The following is a 22,018-nucleotide window of genomic DNA, read 5'->3' as shown; positions in this document are numbered from 1 at the left end:
GAAACGCAACCAGACAGATTTTCTGCCAAGAATCTAGTTTTGCGAAAGTCTAATTTCGGTGAAAGTGGTGAGGGTGCTCTCATTGGCAGATTAGCAATGGTAATAGCGCATTAAAAATGCGGACACAAAGAACTTACATGTATGTGTGTGCCTTCTTTGTATTCTCGTTTTTAGTGTGCTATTACCATTCTTAATCATGGAATACCGACGCGTCTTCACATTGAGCTTCTCTTGTCAAGCGTGCATAGGGGCTGCAATGTCCAGGCGACGCAGGTAGAAACACCGGTATGCTAAGCAATAACGGGTGCGCCCTCTGCGGAGACGTGGTGGCCCGAAGAACGAATAAAAGGCCGGATTATGCGAACAAGCTGAGGCAGAAAGTTGGTTGTAGACGATGGCAAGCATGTAAAGACTATATCGACCGTTGCCATCGGTAATACCATCCGCTACGTAGGTGGGCTGTCGTCATGAGTGGTGATTGCCCCATGCATCAGCGTAGTGTGCAGCCTCATCATGCTAATTCCATTTTCAACTGGCTGTGCTGCAGCGCTCTATAGTGCTTTCGTGAGCGGCATTGCCATCGGCTGCTTGAAAAGAAGTGCCCGCTTCCCGTTCGCTTGGTTATTCCGATCGCTCTTCTCTCTAGTCGAGTGCCATGAACTGCTCCGAGCCCTTTCGACGGTGCACTGGGATCGCTTTCGGTTGGGTGATCAAAAGCAGCGTGGTGGTGTTAGCTGCGTCGTGTCGAACGATCGTGTCTTCTGGAATCTGCGCAGGTTTGTAATGCGTGTCAAATAAAGCGTGTTTAGGCGCTGAGCGTGTGCCATCTCCGTAATTATGTGGTTCTTAAAAGGAAAAGAAGAGAAAAGTGAACGCCGTAACTGTCTGCATCAGGTGACACACCTCAACAGTAGCTCACATGGAATGGGTGTAAGGAGAGATTGAAATTGATAGGATTGAACGGCATATATTTATAGAGAGAGGAAGGAGAGAGCGGGGCGGAGCGACAGCGAGCGACGGACGTAAAGAGAAGTTGGAAAGAAGGACACGGTGAGGATGGGGCACCACTCGGGAGCTCTTGTCGGTGTCAGGAGATGGCGTAGGGCGAGTCCAGTCGGCCAGAGCTACGCTGTCGTCGTCGTCGGGGTTCGAAGTCAGAAGATGGCGTAAGGCCAGCCCAGACAGCCAGAGCTTCACTGACATCGGAGATCGTGATGGCACAACCGGTAGGCACAAAATCTAGCGAGCGAGTGCCCATCTCCGTAATTCCTTCAGCTCAGTGTTCACTTCTGGATGCCTTGATTTATCTGCGTGCCAGCCTTTTTCTATAGCATAGGAGTCATTGGTCTGGCTTCGACATGGTTTCTACTAAAATTAATTTTCGCTGTAGCCATGTGGTTATTTTTGCTCTGGTATTCCTCCGGCAACAAGTATGACAATCGGCTCAAGCGTTTGTACTTTGCCTCGGAGTGCGAGTTATGCCTGATCCGTTCAAGCCCAAGCCAGAGCGCAGGGGCCATCTGTGAAAGATACCATAAAGCTGCGTCTATGAGTAGGGTGCTTATACCTCCTTTTAGAGGTTCGCGACAAGCTTTAATACGACAACTTAGTTAAACTGGTAGCGTTTAGGGATGTACCAGGTTCAGTGGGCCCACACAGGTCAGTGATCACAGTGCGTGGTGTGATCTCTCATGACGACCTGCTTGGATTGCCCGAAAGTGAGCTATGAGAAGGCTGGCAAGACCAGAATGTAGTCAAGGTTCAAGGAATGATTGTAGGACTAGATAAAAAGGAAACACCCAAAAAACACATAATCATCCTCTTTGGTACCAGTGACTTGCCTGATTCAATCAAAACTGACTACTGCAAGTTCCATGTCAGGCCCTATGTGCCAAATCCTCGCAAATGTTTCAAATGCCATCGCTTTGAACATGTGTCACAAAGCTGCAGGGGGTGCATCAAACGAGCACGCATCAGGTACATGTACCTCAACACCATCATGCTACGCGAACTGTGAAGGAGACCATGCTTCCTACTCGATATCGTGCCCAATCGGCAACTAAGAAAAATCAATTCTTGAGATTAAAGAGAACTTGAATTTTTCCTTTCAAGAAGCGAAAAATGGTTATCCATTCATCATTCCAGTCCCTCCTTCGTCGAAGTGACGCGCCAGGGCCCCGCGTCACGTTTTTCCATGCCCGCAAAAGTCCCACAGTGTGAGACTGCTGGCATGCCACAAGCGCCCCCTGCTGAAGCAGACAGTACTGTTCTGCCACCTGACAAAAAAAGCCAGCAGACTCCCAAGTATGCCGTATTCAGGGCCACTGCAAGAACTGTGAGGCCCGAAAGCACGGTGATTGTGTCTGTCGAGCAGGCACCATCCGCCACCTCACAAGAGGCGATGAATACAAGTCCCACTCCTGAGGCGCCCGAGATGCTATAGGAGAGGCGCAGCTCTTTGGAGCACACTAAAAAAGAAGAACTTCTAAAGACATGTAAACTAAGGCAACTCTTTTGTACACACAGCACTACACAGAATAAAAATGACACAAATATTACAGTGGAACATCAGAGTACTGCTGAAAAACCTCGAGATTATTCTAGAGCTTTTACACAAACATACACCAAAACTGCTGTTTGTACAGGAGACACACTTCAAACCGAAACACACAAACGTTCTACGCCATTACGTTGTGTTTCGGATGAATCAGAATGACGCAGTCGCGTTCTCTGGTAGTGTTCCCATTGTTGTGGATCCAGGAACTACATGTACACATTTACCATTTCCGACTTCTCATGAGAAAAAGCCGTTCAAGCCATTATCTTGAACGAACTGGTCAAAATTTGCTCAATTTTCATACCTCTTCAGCACCACTTTAGTAAACAAGAATTCCAGGCATTATTTACTGAATTTCCAACACTGTATCTTCTCCTAGGAGATTTTGACGCACATAGCGGTCTGTGAAGTGAATCGCGCTGCGATGCACGAGGTTGTCTGATTGAACTGTTTCTTTTCTTCGCTGGCGGTTGTCTCCTCTATAGGAAAGAGGCAATCTAATATAGCCTCGCTAACAATACTTACCTGTCAATCGACATAAACATTGTATTTTCTTCGCTTCTTACCCTTCTTCACTGGAAAGCTATTAATATTCCTTTTAGAAGCGACCATTATCCTGTAGTTCTGAGCTCAGCGGTACTTAATGATTGCCCTCCACAGGTTCTCAAATGGCTTATAGAAAAAAACCTATTGAGACAAGTTTTATAATGCTACTAGCTTAAGTTGACTGAGTATTGCGTTGAAGCCACACCAACTCCTTCTAGAAGACAGCCTATTTCACAAACTCCTGTTGCTCGAGTTGCAATTACCGCAAGAACCATCTCAGCAAACAAGTTTTGTGCACGAAATAAAAGCGTGCTTCTTGCACGTTTTTATTTTGTGTGGTTCTAGCTTGGATGCAGCTGTACAATGCTTTATTGCTTTTCCTATTCAAGCTGCAGCTAAGCTGCATTCTGTACACTTCTGGACAAGGTGGAAAACGACGAGTCCCCTGGTGGAACAGTGTTGTCGCAATGCTCGCAAACAACAAAACAAAGCATGGGGTCTGCTTCGAGACTCACCGACCGCCAAAAGTCTTGTCAATTAAAAAAAACATGAAGTCCCAAGACAGGAAAATGCATCTACAGGTCAAGAGGGAGTGGCAGATATTTTCAACTGGAATCAACTGATATACACATGAAGCACGAGTCTGCAGCGTGGTCAGTAAAGTAGTAAGTTGAGAACCACATCCTCTTGCTCTAGTTAACACACAAGGAAATGGTTTGGAATACCAAGAGAACTCCCCCGTTCAGTAGGTCTTCAGCTCATTCCACAACAGTGCAGCGTTCCAGAACAAGAGTACAAAAACAGACAATCGAACGAAAATCCAAAAGCAATGAGGCATACAATAAAGCTTCTGCCTTAGTTTAGTTACAAGCAATGTTAAGTTGATTTAATAGAACCACCCCAGGCTCCAACCGTATATTATAGGAAATGCTAAACAGCTACCTCCATAAACTTCAAAAAGCTCTCCATCATTTGTATAATGCCGTTTGGTTTTCTGGTGAGATCCCATCCACTTGGAAAGAAGCAGTCATTATTCCGATTCTTATACAGGGCAAGGACCCATCTTCAGCATCAAGCTACAGGCTTGTAGCATTGACGAGTAGCCTGTGCAAGGTTTTTGAAAAAAAAAAACGGTAAACAAACGACTTATGAATTTTCTTGGAACAAATAGCCTGCTTAACCAATGTAAGTGAGGATTTAGAAAGGCTAAGACCACTACTAACCACCTTGTTCGTATCGAGGCATGAATTCGTGGTGCTTTTATTCATAAACAATTCTTTTTGTCGGTGTTTTTCGATATGGAGAAGGCCTGTGACACTACGTGGCATTTATTTATATAAAAGCCTCGTACGCACGCTTCTAGATTGTGGTGCTATAAAATATCAGTCTGTGAAATCAACAACCTTAAAGATTCTTGACTATGTCCACTTCTAGGCATTCGCCTCTCTACAGGTGCTTTTCGAACTAGCCCCGCAGAGAGTCTGTACGTAGAATCAAATTATTGGTCACTCCCTCTGCAGAGATGTTATCTGTCGTTTACATACTATCTCAAGGTTGGTGCTGACAGGGAAAATCCCGCTCACTCCACAATTATTGATCTGTCCAATTGTACTTTGTACATTAACCCTCCTTCGCTGAGACAGCGCTACTCAATTCATGTCAGGAGGCTCGCTGAGGAAACAGCTATGCCACTTTTAGAACAAAGTTTAATTGCTCCTGTGGTATATCTGTCCCATGGAGGTGGCAAGTTATATAGTGCGACCTATTTTTCGTGGAAGTCACTAAAGACGCATCTACTGCACATACCCGCACTCAATTCATCGAACTTGAAAACAAGTACACTTGCCCTGAATTATTTCCAGATGTTTCAAAGTCTCACACTGGTGTGTCCTATGCAGCTGTTGGCCCATGTTTCTCCAACTTCAGTATTCTTCACTTTGAAACCAACATCTTAACAGCAGAGGCTCCCGCGGTATCAAGTATATTAAGGAACTGCAACTACAACGCGCGGTAATATACAGATTCGCTCGGTGTAGTAACTGCTCTGATAACTGTTCGAAAACATCAAAATGTCGTTCTTGTGTCTTTGTACTCTCTTTTATGCACGGTCTATGCTCTTAAACGACATGTTGTAGTCTGCTGGATGCCAGGGCCCCACGACATTGCTCGAAACGTGTGGGCGGATCAGCTAGCTGCATCTGCTAAAGACAACGCTGCCACCAATACATCTCTAGCTGTTTCTGAACTTGATTTGAAACCTTGTCTATGACGGGAGCTCAGGGCTACTGGCAGTGCCTATGGGATATGCAAACTGAAAAACAAACTACATGTCATCAAACCGACAACTGGTAATCGGCCAACAGTATCCAGATCACGCTAGACACAAGTTTCACCTACAAGAATACAGATCGGAGACACAAACTCGATACATTTATATCTTTTTCTGGTGGCGATGAACCATTGTGTGAGAAATGTGAAGAACCACTCACGGTTTTCCACATTCTCGTCCAGTGCAGTGATTTGGATTCGTTCACAAAAAAATGGCCCTGCATTCACATGTTACACTGCAAATGTCGTCAAAAAACGAGAGTCTTGCATCTGGAGAGAGTGAAAAAAATTGAGGAACGCTTAAGCTTCGCCTTTAGGTGTTGAACGGGAAATCAAAATCCGGCCCCCAGTGCACTCTTTAACCACTAAATGCACGCTTATTCATATGTTTTCTTTCATACACATGTGCGCACGCCCCGCCGCGGTGGTCTAGTGGCTAAGGTACTCGGCTGCTGACCCGCAGGTCGCGGGTTCGATTCTCGGCTGTGGCGGCTGCATTTCCGATGGAGGCGGAAATGTTGTAGGCCCGTGTACTCAGATTTGGGTGCACGTTAAAGAACCCCAGGTGGTCAAAATTTCCGGAGCCCTCCACTACGGTGTCTCTCATAATCAAATGGTGGTTTTGGGACGTTAAACCCCACAAATCAATCAATCAATCACATGTGCGCACACAAACACGCGCACAGTAGACTAAACCAGCACGCGCTATTATCGCCAAATGGGCTCGTTTTTTCGTTTACCTGCCGAACGGAATGCGGTAAAGAGCCCTGAAACACCTTTTCAAGTAAACATGGAATGAATTCACTAGAACGGCTTACTGGCTGACAAATTCAACGCCCATAAATTTTTAAGAATCTGTCTTGTGCGAGTGGAGTTACAAAGATTTGTCGCATGCTGCAATTGCAGTATCTCTTTTCTGGTCCCAACGAAAGCGCTGGAAGCTAAGCAGGAAGGAGTTTGTCACGGGTAACAAGGAAAAAAGAGAAAAAGAAAAAGAAGGAAGATGAACGATACGCAAATAAGAGAACAAATTGAAGAAAAAAAGAAGAGTACGCCCGTTCGCAAGAGGTCGGACGAGCGCGCGCACAGGAGATGCAGAGGTGTTTCCAAGCCGAAGTATAGCCAAACGAGAGGTGTTCCTCAAGGCTCTGTTCTATCGCCTGTACTATTAAACATTTTGTTAAGTTCAATACCACTGACTGATAAGGTACAAGTATATGTATATGCAGATGATATCGCGTTCTTTGCACCTGACAGTGATATTTATTTACTACATTCGACTTTACAGTGTTATTTGACAACATTGGAATTCTGGTTGCAGAAAATTCATATGAACCTGAACGTAACTAAAAGTGCTATAATATTTTTTTTCCATTGGACGCACCAGTTACTATTTCTCTTTAGTACCATCAAGAAATAATTCCCCAGGTTAACTGTATTAAATATCTGGGTGTACTGTACGATCAAAAACTGAGCTGGCGTGGACACAATGAATATATTAAAATTAAGGCTACACGCGCTGTTGAAATGATAGGTAGGCTTGGCCGCCTCCGTTCCGGTCTTCGCAGAGATACGCTGATCATAATTTATCGCATGTACGTTCGTCTGATTCTTGAATTCGAGTGTGTGCTATTCTCTGGTGGACCAGCACACAAAATAAACCCCCTGATTCTCTTAGAGCGGAAAGCTCTACGTAAATGTTTAGGTGTGCCTAAATTCACAGCTAACAATGTTTTGTATCAAGAAGCTCGGATACCCACCCTTGCTTGCAGATTTCATGTTTTAACAGTAAAAACCTATTTAAACTTCTCTGAATTCACTTTAAGAAGGCAACAGTTTGTATTCTTTGCCGAGCCTGGTGTCTTTTTCAATGAGCATTGGTCCCGTGTGTATAAACCACAAGCGCTGTTTGTTCAAACACTTCTAGATGCTTCAAACGTTAATATATTCGAGATCACACCATCTGTCAAGCCAATCGGCCATGTGCAAATAAAATTTGACGCTATCTTCCTCATGAAAGCTAAACACTTGCCCTCTAATTATTTGATAGGTTTATTAGAACAACACCTCCCTATCGGAAAAAAACGAATGGTGGGCATGGTCGAAACCACCACCCACCATTATAGTGGATTAATGTAGTGGGTGAATGGTGGGAAACACCCACCATGGCGCATGGTGGGTATGGTGGGTGCTGCAGTGCCGGCAACACTTGAGCCCAAAATGACGTCAGAATCACCGTGACGAGCTGCCACAAAAAATAAAAAAGAATTCTATAAAAACGGTAGAAAAAAACACCTGTCCCGTAAAAAAAACAAGGCGCCACGGAGGATCGAACGTGCAACCTGCGGATTCCCATTCGAAGACGCTAACCACTGCGCCACACCAACATGACGGTGATTGCGTGTTAAATACTTAGTTGGCATACAAACTTAAGGTTCAAGTTATGTTTGTCGTGTACACAACATAGACAAGATCTACACCTGCTACTAAAAATTGCACATTTATTAAACACAAGCAACTGCGCCCTGTAGCGATTGCCACTATGTTATTGGCACTAGTGCTATTTTTTTTTACAATTCACAGCTTCAAGGAAAAAAAAAAACCAAGTGGACTGGGGAGCAGCAACAGTTTACCGGCGAGTCTGCCAAGTTTAATATCCGTTTCGCGCTCGTTCTATAGGGCGACATCTGCTCACGCTTTATGACGCTTCTAGGCTCATTTCATAGATACGCCCGCCTAATTTATTTGATTGAGTATTGGGATGCTTTTCGCGCAATGTAGAGGGCGGTCACGCCAGCGCAACGCTGTAGCTCTTTCGCTAAAGCAACAACTACATAACGGCTTGGCCAAAACGAATGCAGTCTACCGGAAACATTACGCTATCATAATGGTTCACCAAGCACACGAATTGCCACGTCTGAGTTCTCGTACAAAAGCTAGAGAAGTGCCGGCGAGTGCGACCGGCGGCTGTCGGTGAGAAGGCACTTAATTACGTTCTCTGGGAATGCTTTAATCGCGTCACATCGATGTTTGTTGCTTCTTGAGCGAACACCATACACAATGAAAAATGCTTCATTTAGGTTAATTGATGCCATATGGCTGCGCTGTATTGTGATACTTAATCGTCGTAATCGTGTATTCTGAAACCCGGAAGCACGGATAACACAATTGTACGGGCTCGATCAGTAGGCCTAATCTTTGGTGGAAATCATGATGGTAGAACATGTAGTGTACAGATCCCAGCTTGGTACACTATATAATTTGCCCGCAATTATAAGCCCACCCGTCATCTGGTTACTGCTTCCCAGCATTATCGCGATGGTGGGCAGAGCTTCTCAGCTTGGTACACCATGTGGCCCACCAAAACAAGCAGCACCCATCATCTGCTTAGTGCTTCCCAGCATTATCGCAATGGTGGGAAGAGTTTCTCAGCTTGGTACACCATGTAGCCCACCATAATAAGCACCACCCACCATATGCTTAGGGCTTCCCAGCATTATCGCAATGGTGGGCAGAGTGTCCCATCATTGCCCACTATCTAGCCTCTGCTTTCCACCATCGTTTCCACTTTACCCATCATCTGTACACCATACAACCCAGTATGTCCCAGCATAACCACCATATTTTCCACTACGTCCCACCATAGCCATCATAATTTCCACCATGCCCACTATTATTTCCACCATGCCCACTATTATTTCCACTACGCCCACCATGTTTTCCAGTATCCACCATGGCAATTTTTCCAATAGGGCTGTCTCAATTAGGTACTAATATAGTAATTGTAACGGATGCATCTATGAGTGGCGAGAAAGCAGGTGTGGGTATTTTTTCTCTCTCATTATTCTGGTCATTTTCATTACGCCTCCCAGATTATGCACCAATATTTAAAGCCGAATTAAAGGCCGTTATACTTGCTATTCGTAAACTTCCTTCGACTCATTCGACAGCTGTGATAGTGTCTGACTCGTATTCCGTGTTTTCATTTTTATCATAATCGTCGACATGAGCATTACTAGAAACTTTTAAATCTATAATTTCAGCAAACATTCGTTTAGTGCGATTGATATGGGTGCCAGGCCATCCTAGTATATTTATAAACGAGATGGCTGACACGCTTGCGCGAACATCTCTTGATCTTGCGTTCGCGCCAATTATGCCTCCTACAGCTTATGCAACGGCAGCGAGGTTTAGAAAACTTTCCCTTCTTGAAGACTCATCAAAAATTATGATACCGAATCCAGATTTCTCGCACCTGCACTTCACATGGAATAATAAGTGGTGTCCCACGCGTAAATTGGAAGTCTTGATAACAAAATTACGTTGCCGTGTACCACCCCTTAATTTCTACTTGAACAGGTCTAGTCTGGTTCAAGCTGTAACGAACCTGAACATATCGACCATTTTCTTATCACATGTCACCGTTTCAAAAATAAAAAACTGCTTTGAAACCGTATTCAGAAGACTAGGAATATCACTTAATACTCCCAATATTTTGTCTTTTAGGGCCACGTCACTGGCACCCAGCGACAGGAACATCTGCGGGACTTTCTGCGAATTCATATATAACACAAGAAGATTACCTTGCTGAGTCAACGATCAGCTCTCGAATTTTACTAGCCATACTACCACTTATTATTTAGCTGATACACTGCAATGATTCAACTTTCAGGAGAATTTCATATAACGATTCCACCTCAGAGTTTCAACAAATTCTATTATTTCTCTCCCCCCTTTCTTTCCTTTTTTTTACATTGCGCCAAATTAATTTCACAGTCAAAACACAGTAATCATATTCCCCTAGCCTAGAAAACCTAAAGGTATTGACTTGCATTAACCACCGGCTTCTTGGCCAATCCCCCTTAGTGGGTGAGAGCCGCAAAAGAAAGGAACAAGCAAGCAAGCAAGCAAGCAAGATGCTGAGCGTGGACGGCAGAGAAGACGGTAGTTGTGCGAGGCAGCCTGGGTTCTGCCCCAGGATGGCAACGCTTCAAAATCCGCACAAGTTTTTACCTTAGCGAGCTACCGTGTTTGCGGTTTCGGTCATCCAGCTGGTGGGTGGTGCAGAGAACGGTCGCGACCGGTCAGCGTCACGCCGCCGACCTTCAGCGAACCCGGGCTTCTGGACACCTGTCTGCCACGTCAACGGCGCACGGACCAGAGAGGCGTGGGACGTGCCCGGAGTACCTGCCGGTACTAGTACGACCATTGCATGAGAACGATGTCCTCACACTTCAGAGTATTTGCGGCGGGCCGTTCCACTTCAGCTGGAACAACTAGCACGGGCGCACGCGGTGAGCTACGCTAGGGTGTTGGCGCGAATGACACTCGTCGTAAGCTTCCGACACCCTATATCTCGTTTGTCCGAAAGACGTTAACCGCTGAATGTGAATATAGGGACGCGCCTAGGACGTGGCCTCAGAGGGATGTGTGAACTGTTGTGTTTTGGGAGACTGAATTGGTTCTAGAGATTGTTAGTCTTGTGTGTGTACTCGATGTGTTTGAGTGTGTAATGAAAGGTGGCTTTGTGCCACACCCCGTGTCCCCTTCGTGCGTCAATTCCGCTTGACTAATACAAAACTTAGCCGGGCGACAACATAACGTGACAAAATTGTGAGCCTGCGCAGGATACATTAATTTTTGTCATGTGCCCTGGACTGTATTGAGCAGCGGGATGGAGTTTGAATGGTTGCTAGCAGCTGGGCATGCCACGGGTAAATCTCTGGCAGCCATTAGTGAGGTTTATCGTCAGGAGCAAAAGAGAATTAAGTAAGAACGTGCTAAGGCACGGGAGATGCAAACGAACCGGCAAAGAACGCTAAAGCAGATGATGAACATGCTTATAGGCGCCTAATGAGAAAAAAAGAGAGCAAAGAGAGGCAATTGCAGTTACTTGCTTCTAACCACAGTTTAAAAGCTAGAGAGCAAGACTGTGTACAGGAGACGCGTGAAAATAAAACGCAGCTTGAACTTGAGCCTCGCGATGATAAAAAGCAGCTGGAACTAGGAAAAGACAGCTTGCAGCAGCACCTTATGCTGGCAAAACCTAAAGATATACAGTGTGACAACAAGGAGTGCAAGCCCAATGCATATGTGCACTCCACAAACGTTCTTTGTGAGACGGAGCTCCAATCATTTTGTAAACTTAAGCTTGAACCGTGTCACTGCCTTACGTTAGAGCCGGGTTCCCAAAGAGAGGTTGAAATGAGATGGTAAGGGGAAGATTGCGCTTTGGGCATCGAAGAGCCTGGTGCTTTTACTGTGGCAGCTCTGGTTGTCGAAAAACCTTCGTTTAAATTTATGCGTCTGTTTAAATGAGGAGAGATAAGGGACGGCATTCTTGAACATAAAGGCGTGGTTCGGACGCTCATGTCTCAGTGCGCAGGGAGGTAACGCCTCATGTTTGGCTGGAAGCTTTGCGGTACAGTGGCTAAGGGTTCCGTTGAAGGTCCTGATGTTCTCATACGGTGCTTTAGACACCTATGCAACCAAACACGCTTAAATGCGTCTTCCTTGCACGTGTCTTATCAGCGAACGAAAACTTTCTTTCGGTGGATATAGGACTCTTTAACAAGAGCGTTCAGGCCAATGAGCGGTGGATGTGTCTGTATTCCCGGCTTCTTGGAAGAGAATCAATTAGTTTGTAAATATCCTTGGTGGTTGTGAACTTCAGTCTTGGATATTTTGTGATGTGCTGTAATGAGATATCGGTCATTTTTTTCAAAGTACAGTTGCAAATCAATTTTTTTTCTTACACTGATCATGGTAATTAGAGTGTACTTGCGCTGAATTAGGTAATGACATGTCTAAAAGACTGGTACTTTTTTTGAATATTCAGGTAGTTGGGTACGACAATGTGTAAGAGGTTAATGAAAAACTGTGAAGTGTTCGAGACGTTCACATAAGTGTTGATGACGTGCAGGTATGTGTGGTGTAGTGGGAAAAGTGTTGTGTAGTGCAAAAAAGTGAGGTGATACAGTGAAGTGTTGGTTTCGTGAAACGTAGTGAAAGGATGTATCGTTTGGTGGCCTTCGAGAATGAAGTTTTTGGAGACCAAAAACTCAGAAAGTGGGGGTAAATTGTCACGGATGACAAGAAAAAAAGAAAAAGAAGCAAGATGCACGACACGCCAATAAGAAAACAAATTCGACAAAAAAAGAACAGTGCACCCGTTCGCAAGAAATTAGATTAGCGCGCACATGGTAGAAGCGGAACGTGGACGATGGAGAAGACGGCAGATGTTCAGGGCAGCCTGAGTCCTACCCTGGACTGCAACGCATCAGCGAGCTACCATCTTCGTGGCTCCGGTCGTCCAGCTGGCGGGCGGTGCAGAGAACGGCCGGGACTGGTCAGCGTCATGTCGCCGACCTTCAGCGAACCCGGGCGTGTGGACATTCGTCTGCCACGGCAACGGCGCATGGACCAGAGAGGCCTGGGACGTGCCCGGAGTACCTGCCAGTACTAGTTCTACCACTGCATGAGAACAATTTCCTCACACTTCAGAGTGTTTGCGGCGCGCCTTTCCAGTTAATCAGGAACAACTAGCAGCGGCGCACGCGGTGAGCTCCGCTCGGGTGCCAGCGCGACTGATATTGGTCGTAAGCTTCCGACACCCTAGATCTAGTTCGTCCGAAAGACGTTACCCGCTGAATGTGAATATGGGGACGTGCCTAGAATGTGGCCTTAAAGGGACGTGTTAGCTGTTGTGTTTTGGGAGACCTAATTGGTTGTAGAGATTGTTAGCGTTATTTTTGTACTCCATGTGTTTGAGTGTCTAGTGAAAGGTGTTTGGTACCACACTCCGTGTCCCCTTCATGAGTCCATTCTGCTTGACTCAAACAAAGCTTAGCAGGGCGACAACAAAACGTGATAGGGTGGCAGGGCAAGAAAAGTACCCCGCCTCATGACATTCATAAACGTTTTTGTCTTCGAATGTGCGGCATTGTCACTGCGATCACGCGCACACGCGGGGAGAAGTAGCGGACTCCTGTGGCTATCTCGGTAATCAGATTTTTCGGTAACAGACATGATTGCAGACAGATTATGATTGCACGAAAATGTGTCAAAGCAGATTCAAAGTATTTGTCAGGGTCATACATAATAAATTGTGCAATTTGTGCTAAAAATTTTATCTGCTCGAGAATAAGTGAAATTTTAGGCAGTACTTGTTTAGACAGTTGGTCGCAGATGTGACCAATTCTTCGTGCAACATTACTACGGCCCATATAGTGCATCTCACCAATTTTGTAACGCCACAATCTGTCACTTCCACGTACATGTTCTGGACTTGCGGAGGCATACAATTGAGTTGTATCCATGACCGCGTTTTAACGGTCCTCAGACCAGGCCTATTTCATGGCCTCAAGCGCTGTAACCAGGGCCCCTAACCACTATTGGCTATAAAATTCTTACACCAAGAAGATTTAAGAGTGAAGTTGTCTTATACCACCCGATACTCGGCCTAAGGGCATGCTCTCTAAATAATGCATTCCTTACCGAATATTACGCAAAACGCTTGAGAAGCATCCGGCAGTGAAGAAGGTTACCCTAGATATGGCGCCACAACCTCGGCAAGCATGCGATTTGCCCAGGTGGGCGAGAGCGTGCGATCATGACAAATCACTCGACTGACCATGCTGCGTGCTTGCTCAAGTCTACGGTACTGTAGCTGCGTTATGCTCAGGGTGGCCTAGCGCGTCCAGACATAAAGGACAATGACTTTGTGTTCAGAATAGCACGATTTAGTTTGCTATTTTTAGAATAATCTAAAGATCATTTGCTCGGAAACCTTAAAGTTTACATCAACAGCATGGTATTGAGATGCTGCGACAAACTATATAAGGCAGCTTCGTCCTTGTTGCACGACGCGAAAAAAGTGCGGGGCTGGGTGGGCTATTTTGCTTCTCTTTTGTTGTCTGGCTCTCTACTCCTCTCTTTTATTCCTTTCCTCTCTATGACTATTTCTCTGTTTTCGTCTTCGTTTTAATTAAAAATTTCTTCTTTGGTTATTTCTCACCTTCTTGGCTTTTCAATAAATAATAATACGTGGTTTGTGCTGCCTTGTTTCTGTAGCAACAGCGGTCCCGCCCTTATTTTACATCATCATCAAGGGTCTCAAAGAACAAGAGGAAGAGCACCTTCCATTGGCGCCAGCTTGCGCTCAACGCTCTACAGCTGTCTATGCTATCTGTAGCATTTCCTTTGTCATTATGATCAAGCTGTTCGAAGAACAAGAACAAGAAGACGCTTTGAAATCATAATTAAGACACTTGAAGAACAAAATAATAGGCTTCTCTTATGTACGGGCGCGCGCTCCATCTAATTTAGCTGGTTATGCTGCACACGGTTTCATCTCCGCTAGACAAAGCGTAACAGTGACAGCGCACGGTTGGCCCGCAACGGAAGTTGGTTACCGTAAGTGTTCATCCAAAAACGTGCGTGTGCCTTTTTTGAAAATGTGGCTTGCAAAGTCAAAGTTGCCCCAGGATACAAACGCAGGCAGCACACTAGGGCGCATCAAAAACCGCAAAGCGCTGGACAGCTTAAAACAGCTTGCGGTTGTTGTGTCTACTATTTTCATATAAATGTGAATAAGACCAACGCCCCTGACACCTTTTAGCTTCCAAGACTCACATGATTCGTCATGGATGAATACTCAGCCTGCCCGGCTACAGAACGCTCATCGCTTGGCACCTTTCTACGCATATTATTTTTTCGATGCGGCAAACTTGCCTGCACCTGTCGACGTCTAGCTACGTTTGTGTGAGAATGCTTGGATAGCAAAAATATTTATTTCTTGTTTTTAAATAAAAAACCTGTGTTTTAGTATCTTGAGATCACTCCACCAGAAAGTTCACGAGTGCTATAAGGAAGGGTTTATTAAATTTGCAGATTGTTACGACTTTACACATTCCCTTCTTAACATATCAAAAGGCAGCATACAACACCAAACGTATTCTCGTAGGTAAATGATCTAAATTCTTGCTATGCTGTTAAATCAAGAGCGAAAGCATCATGCTCAAAGTTAGTTAGAACATCATGCCCACAACGAAAAATAATTGTAACTTACAATATTGTATCAATGTGTGCAAATTAGTAGTTGACACCACAATGCAACCTTTTAATATACAGATCGACGGATAAACAGAGAGGCTGATGCATGAACAGACGCACGGATTGAGAAGGGAACACTCGCACGAATTAACAGACGAACAGTCCGATGGACAGAAATTTGCTCGAATGGATGCACGTATGAATAGATTGACAGACAGGCGCACGGGTAGATGGGCAGATAGACCGAGGAAATGCGGTGTATATTTAAATCACATGCGGGCTATAAGAAGGCTCTACGTGCGGTATATGTAGCACCTGTGTTTTGGTCCGACGGGAAGCAACGACAACGACGACGTCAAGAGACATATCACGAGCCCAAGGAGTTTTTCCTAAATGTTTGGTAGCTTCGACACATCTGTAACTCAATATGAGCAATTTATTTATGCTACGTCTGAATACAACGAATAATTATGGCATAACCATTTATAAGCGCTTGAGAGCACTTAACACCCGATGCGTTGCACGAATGACCTTTTGTGACGCCTGGTTGTTATTTCACTCTTGTACTATTTATATTACACATGTTAAAGTGGGGTTCCTTCCCTACATGAAGCCTGCATAAGGTTTTTTTTGTGTGTGTGTGTGTGTGAAGAGAGCTCTAGCACCGGCGTCGCTCTCGGGCAGAATACTTGGCCGTAAGGCTGCCACGAAAAGGGTCAGCGGGTTTGGACCCTGTTATAACTTGGACAATTTCATATTTCGTTTGCTCTTAAGATTTCACGCGATATAGGTTTGAGACACTGGTGGGGGTGGCCGTGTTAAACTACGGAGCCACAAACGGCTGTTGTTTAGGAGGAACAGTCGGTCCTTGTTTTGGTGTTCGTGCCCTTTTTTGCATGCACGTTTGTCAAAAGCATATTTTTAAAATGTTTTTGGTTGTTTTATTTATTTAATGCAGCGTCTTGTTTACTTCTGTCAGTTATATTTTAGAAGCCAAGCTCACCAATTTCGTATGATCTTGCAATCTGCTAGCATTCTTTTAGACCCTTTGTGAGCCATTGATTTTCAGCGTGATCACTCCAGCTGAACTACAATTACATGAACAGCAAGCCCGGTATTGAATATAATGCGAACTTAAAAACAGACAAGCAGTATTTGAAAGCGACCGTCATGCAGTTGCAGAATAGCACTAGCTCCTGGCGTGTGATTAGTCCATTCACTTATTCGTTTTACTCGACTTCGTAAAAGTAAATCATAAATAACACAATTGTCCGAAGTCGTAATATTGTGCCCTTATATTTAGTCAGTCGCAATTTTTATTTGCTTCAAGTTTTATCAGCGATATAAGCAAAGAAGATCGAATGCGTTTGCTCTCGCATTTGCTAAAGCTAGTATGAGCTATATTATGACACATTTGTGCCTCAGAGTCTTTTAATGTATCGGCTCGTCGGCTTCACTGGTTGCGCAGTTGCGGGGTTCAGCCGCTAGCTCGAACATTGTATATTCAATTCCAGCCGCGATTGTCACATTTTGACGCTGGTGATAAAGGTGAAAAGCACAGCCTGTTAAAGAACATCAGATTACGGTAATTCCAAGAGCACTTCATTATGGTGTGCCCTGTAACGGTGCCGTTACACTGACACGCAGCGCTTCATACATTTCTCTCACTTAAATGTCAGCTCCATGCCCTTTGGGAAGTTCACTCTCCTATGAAACGTCAATTTCTTCTTTTGTCGAGTTGCACAACAATAAAAGAAAATAATAGCCATTGCATTTTTCCCATACTCAAACAAGCCTACGCTGAGCAGTTTAGTGTGTTTCTGCATAGTTGAAGTTCAGAAAAGAAGACGTCCATAATTCAGCTACCAACTAAAATATTAATGTAACTGCTATCTCGAACCATATCCTTGTCATGAAATGCAATATTTCACAAAGATACTTATTGTTAAGCACGATTATTATGAGTGGATTCATAGAATAGCTTCTGGTATATTTTTATTTGAAGACAATAAAAATACTTGGCATAAATTCCGCTCCTGCACTCCCACCCTTTTGTAATTAGTGTGCGTAAGATATCAACAAAAATTTCTACAAAGATGCCCATGAAATAGAGCAAATAATATGCCACTGATAATTCTTCACAGAAGAAAATGATTGTGGGAAAGCATCTTGACCGCGGGTGTCGTATTTTCGATGGAGGCGAAAGTTCTTCAGGCCCATGTACATAGATATAAGTGCACGTCAAGAAGCACAAGGTGACTGACATATTTGGAGCTATCCACCACGGCGTCTTTCATAATTACCTGGTGGTCTCGCAACGTTCAACCCGATAATTGTTCATTTTAGAGGAGACTTGCAATACATTACATTTAGCTGTACGCTAAAACAATGGCATTGCGCATTTCCATTAACTGAAATCAGTTGGTCGCTATCACCTGAAGAGAGCTGCAACTCAAAGCAATTTAGCTTTCGTAGAACCACAGTTTAGCTTGAACTACCAAAACATCGTTACGTGGCAATAAGAGTCTCTCGCAAGCCACAGTACTGCTCACACGCGAACGTCAACTTCTTCCACTTAATCCTACACGCCATTTAAGATCTTTCTCTTTGTACGCCAAGAGTGTCAGTGAAAATCACGCAACACAACCCCCAGGCAAAATCACCTATCCAGCCAGCGTAAGGAGCCACAATCAAAGAGGCTGGTAGCGCTTGAGCCTTGATACGGAGAGCATGTCACGAGTTAACAGTGGCGACGGGGTCAAGGGATTGTCCAGGACAATTTCCTATGTAACGTCTGTTATCTGTCGAAGCACGCGGTATGGGCCCGTGAGGCGAAAAAGTATTTTCTTACAAAGGTCGACATGTCGCGTTGGGAACCAGAGTAGAACGACGGAACACGCTGGGAATCGCACTTCACGGTGTCGTTCGTCGTAACGGTGCTCCTGTGTTTCTTAAGAAGCTGTCAATCTGTTAGGGGCGAGCTGACGGGCGTAGTCAGTGCGAGCAATGACATCACGAGTGTACTGAGTGGTTGATTCTACAGAAACGGGAAGGAATTTATTTGCCCAGTGCCAACGTTGGTTCATGTCTAATGAAAAGGTAAAACGCTGAGTATCCAGCAGAGTAGTGCCGAGAGTAGTCATGCACGAATGTCACATATGGCAGGGCATAGTCCCTGTCATGGTCATCAGTCGACACATATTTGCAAAGCATGTCTGTCAGGGTCCGGTTTAAGCGCTCCATAGGCCCGTTTGTTTAGGTGTTGTACGAGGTCGTGAGCTTACGCTGCGTAGAGCAAGAACGCATGATATCACCAATCACTTGAGCAAAGAATGTACGGCCTCGGTCTGTCAGCTTGAGAACCGTGCATCAAGACGTTGGGAACCGTGCATCAAAATATGGTTTTCAATTAAAATGTCAGTGACGTCCGTAGCCCAGCTATGGACGTCCCTGGTTCATGTGAGTGCGTAGCTGGTGGCTTAACTGGTAGCAACGGCAACCCACTCGTTGTCCGAAGCTGGTTTTGAAGAAGTTCCAAGTAGGTCCAAACTGACTCGAAAAAAAGGCTCCGATGGAATGTCGATAGGCTACAGGAAACCGACAGGATGTCCAGATGGCTTCGTGTGGGGCTCACAAATTTTGCAGGCATTGAGATAACCACTCACAGAGCGTGTAAGGTGAGGCAAGTAGAAGCCGCAGCGCACCACGGTCATGCGTGCTGGAAACGCAAAGGTGAGCAGTGGTTGGTGCGTCATGAAGCTCGCAGACGGCGGTGGAGCGCAGGTGATCTGGTGAGACTAGCAGTAGATAGGGACCGAATCGTGCCAAATTCTGCCGACACTAAGTGTTCTTTCTTAAGGCAAATATGCGCCCAGAGGCGTTATGCCAGGAGAATTGCATCTGTCGTATTACTGGGATTTGGTGCTATCCCTACGCCGCTCGTCACTGAGGCAAAATAGCTGGGAAAGGAAAAATATGCAGCCGATAGATTGATGATTGATTGATTTGTGGGGTTCAACGTCCCAAAACCACCATATGATTATGAGAGACGCCGTAGTGGAGGGCTCCGGAAATTTTGACCACCTAGGGTTCTTTAACGTGCACCCAAATCTGAGCACACGGGCCTACAACATTTCCGCCTCCATCGGAAATGCAGCCACCGCAGCCGGGATTCGAACCCGCGACCTGCGGCTCAGCAGCCGAGTACCTTAGCCCTTAGACCACCGCAGCGGGGCAAAAAAATGCAGCCGATGGAGTGACATATCGCAGAATCTCAGTCAGCCACATGGTAGCGTGATAAGCCATCCGCGTTTCGGTGCAGTATTCTATTCTATGCACTACCATTTAGATATACTTTGCAGGTAGAGTGCCCAGCGAGAGAGGCGATGTGTAGGATCTTTTAAAGACGCGAACCAGCAAAAGCCGTAATAGTTGGTAAGCACTTTGAATGATGGCCGTATATAGTGACGGGCAAAATTATGCAACGGCCAACTTCAGACCGAAGTATTTGTGCTCTGTGATGGAGTAATTGCGCTTCATGGCGGACAGCAGCCTGCTGGCATAAACGATTGCGCTATTCTGCCCACATCGTTATTGAGCCAGCACAGTGCCGTTTTCGTGACCACTGGCGTCAGTGCGAACTTCTGTCAGCGCTGAAGAGGCGAAGTGGGTTAGGACAGAAGAAGAAGTGAGCAAAGAGACGAGATTGTAGAAGGCTGCTGCTTGGCAGGGACCACAGTGAAAGAGGGTGGCTTGTTTAAGCAGGTCTGTGAGAGGTCTTGTCAAGTCGGTGAAGTCTTTGATAAACTACCCAACGTTGAAACGAAGCCCCACAAAGCTGCGAGTGTCCTTGGTGGTTGTCAGACAGGGCTTCACGGCTCGAATATTTTCCGCATCAGGCTGTGGGCTGAAAATATCCCCAATACGCCCAAGTATTGTAATCCGCCGCGCCCAAACCAGCATTCAGACGTGTTTATCTGTCCGTCCAGACAAAACACGTCAACAATAGCTGTGAGTCTCTCAAGGTGGGCTTAGAACGTCGGGAAAAACAGAATGACGAAGTCTACCTAAAAACTTGTGGGCCACTTTAGTCCGTGAAGCCGAGAGCTTACCATTCTTACAAGTTTTTTTTTTTGGGGGGGGGGGGCATTACATCGACCGAAATAATGACTTTGAACTGATGGTGGCCATCAGGTGTTAGAAAGGTCATGTTCTCTCGGTCTATAGGGTTTCTAGCAATCTGCTAATACCGGCCCCGAAGGTCGATGGCAAAGAAGTACGCGGCACTATGCAGACAATCAAGGTCATCGTGAATTCGTGGTAGAAGGTGTCTGTCTTTTCTTGTGATGTTGCTGAGGTGGCGATAGTCCACAGCAAAGTGCCAATGGACCCAGGGCTCCATTGGTCGATCACAAAAACCGAAAAAGTCCTGGTAGTGGCTCCCATAATTAGTTTTCGGTGGTGAATCCAGATTGAACACTTCAATCTGTGAATTCTGCAGTGGACAAAGGTGGGCTGCTACGGATATGCCTTGCAGGAGCACTTGACTTGTGAAGAAGAAGTTTGCTACGGGCAGCTAGGCTCTCTCTAGGCCATGATGCTCGGAACTGCATAAGGAACAGCAACACAATAAGTGATCAGCAAATCAGGAAGAAACGCAGCGTAGTGTCCGCCGAATTCTACAGCTGGTTTGCATGACATGTAGACGTACGTGACAGTTTCTGGAGCTAGATATATAAAGTCGCTGCAGTTCAATCAGCACAAAGTTTGCCACGGACTGTCACTGCGTTGTGGCAGTTCAAGGCTTTGCACACCAGCGAAGCATTCAATAAGCGCAGAAATGGCGACGGGAAAAGCCAGCCTAAGTATCAGGTCATGGGGCGTGCGACAAAACAATAAACAGGACTACCACCAGATTATCTGTGTTGGTAAATTAGGCAGTAAACATTCTTACGGAAGGCTTTCCTTAGCGACTTGTATCACACTGGTCAAGGATGGCGTAAGCATGTTCTTCATGCGACGACTATATATCGCACTTATAACAGAAACGTGTGTGTGTTTTTGTCGATTAAAACTGGGAAATAGGGCCGTAAACATGCACTTGAGGTCTGTTTAGGTGTGCACGCAAGGACAATATTTTCGGGTAAGGCCTTTACCTCTAGAAGCTGCATACCCTAGTATTCCCAGGACATGCGGGGGTTAAATAGTGGCGAAATAAGTGCGGCGACGTGTGGGGGAGGGAGACAGATGGCTTAGAGATCGCAATGAGGGGATAGTGGGGTCATAATGCTGAAGAGTGGTGAATGCGGAAGCCTCAGTGCGGAACAGATAACGTCTACGCACATTCTCTAAAAGAGAGTTGTGTGTGGAATACAGGTTAGAAGGCGTAGAGGTCACTGGCTGTGACATTAACGAGCAATGATTGCACACGGCCACAGCGGAAGGATGTTGGCTTATCAACTGCTGTTCACCATCCGAATGAGTTCCTGAATTGAAAGGGTATTGATGGTGGCGTGGTGGCTCTACAGAGGCTAC

General features: G+C 45.4%; 1 long non-coding RNA gene across 1 annotated transcript; it reads left to right on the top strand.

The window, feature by feature from the left end:
* The first annotated feature begins 1,089 nt into the window (after nucleotides 1-1,089).
* LOC142804003 (uncharacterized) lies at nucleotides 1,090-14,482 on the top strand. Its single transcript, XR_012894419.1, has 2 exons — nucleotides 1,090-1,226; nucleotides 9,938-14,482. It is a non-coding gene; the product is annotated as an uncharacterized LOC142804003 (long non-coding RNA).
* Nucleotides 14,483-22,018: the final 7,536 nt, after the last annotated feature.

Source organism: Rhipicephalus microplus, chromosome 3, assembly GCF_043290135.1.
Source record: "Rhipicephalus microplus isolate Deutch F79 chromosome 3, USDA_Rmic, whole genome shotgun sequence".
In the NCBI taxonomy this organism is placed as follows: domain Eukaryota; kingdom Metazoa; phylum Arthropoda; class Arachnida; order Ixodida; family Ixodidae; genus Rhipicephalus; species Rhipicephalus microplus.
This window is presented reverse-complemented; position numbering and strand designations above follow the sequence as displayed.